We start from the raw sequence: 1,054 nt of genomic DNA on the forward strand, positions 1-1,054 counted from the left end.
AAGATCCAAAAAACTTAAAAATAAAATGCTCTTCAAGTTCAAAGAAGAGTGTTCAACATACCACTTAATTTTCAATTCATCACATAAATTGCCCAATACCACTGCAAAGGATAAAACATCTCCTCTTGGAATTTGAGCTTAATATTAAAGAACAACTCCCATTTGCTGAGAATAGTTTTTTTTCAAAATTGATAAATTCTCAGAATTCTCTCTGATGGCCCAAATTATTCATCCTTGCTCCTTTCATCTTCCAGGACCCTCATAATGAGGCTCAGAGGACAGCAGGACATTTGTCTTTTTGTTTTTCACACTTGGCTCTTTTCCTTTTCCCTCTATTATGACAAAATTTATCTCCTCAATGCCACAGGATCTGGGAGCCTTGCTTGAGCTTAATGACAGTTAACTCTCACTCTTGGATTTGGAGCAATGTTAAAAAAAATCATCTAATCCTGGTTGTACAACTGAATTAGATAATTAAATTCTTATTAGAGGTCAATTGGCCTTTCTGTCCTTTTCCGGTGTTCAAGATGTTGAACCGAGGACTTGATGGATCCTCTGGTGCAGAATTCTGGATTTCCTTGGGTTTTCTGGTTGGATCCCTTATCAATTATGCTGACAACACAGGAGCAAAAATCTGTATATAATCCCTGTGAAGAGAATCAAGGGACAGATGAACAGACTTCCTGCTGCTGGTGTGGGTGACATGATGATGGCCACAGTCAAGAAGGACAAACCAGAGCTCAGAAAGAAGGTGCGTATAGCAGTGGTAATTCAACAACAAAAGTCATACCAAAAAAAAGATGGAGTATTTCTTTATTTTGAAGATAATTCATGGGTCATAGTAAACAATAAAGGTGAGATCAAGATTCTGCCATCACAAGACCAGTTGCAAAGGAGTATGCAGACTATTATGGCCCATAATTGCTTCCAGTGCAGGCAGCACTGCATGATCCTTCAGCATGTTTGTAAAAATAGTAATACCTATTAAAAAGTTTTTCCTCCAAAGAAGAAGATGGAGGAGGAGGAGGAGGAGGAGGAGGAGGAGCTGTCTCTT

General features: G+C 38.5%; 1 pseudogene; it reads left to right on the forward strand.

The window, feature by feature from the left end:
- The first annotated feature begins 527 nt into the window (after positions 1-527).
- LOC107153575 lies at positions 528-950 on the forward strand (annotated as a pseudogene).
- Positions 951-1,054: the final 104 nt, after the last annotated feature.

This window comes from Marmota marmota, unplaced genomic scaffold (genome assembly GCF_001458135.2).
Source record: "Marmota marmota marmota unplaced genomic scaffold, marMar, whole genome shotgun sequence".
Classification (NCBI taxonomy): domain Eukaryota; kingdom Metazoa; phylum Chordata; class Mammalia; order Rodentia; family Sciuridae; genus Marmota; species Marmota marmota.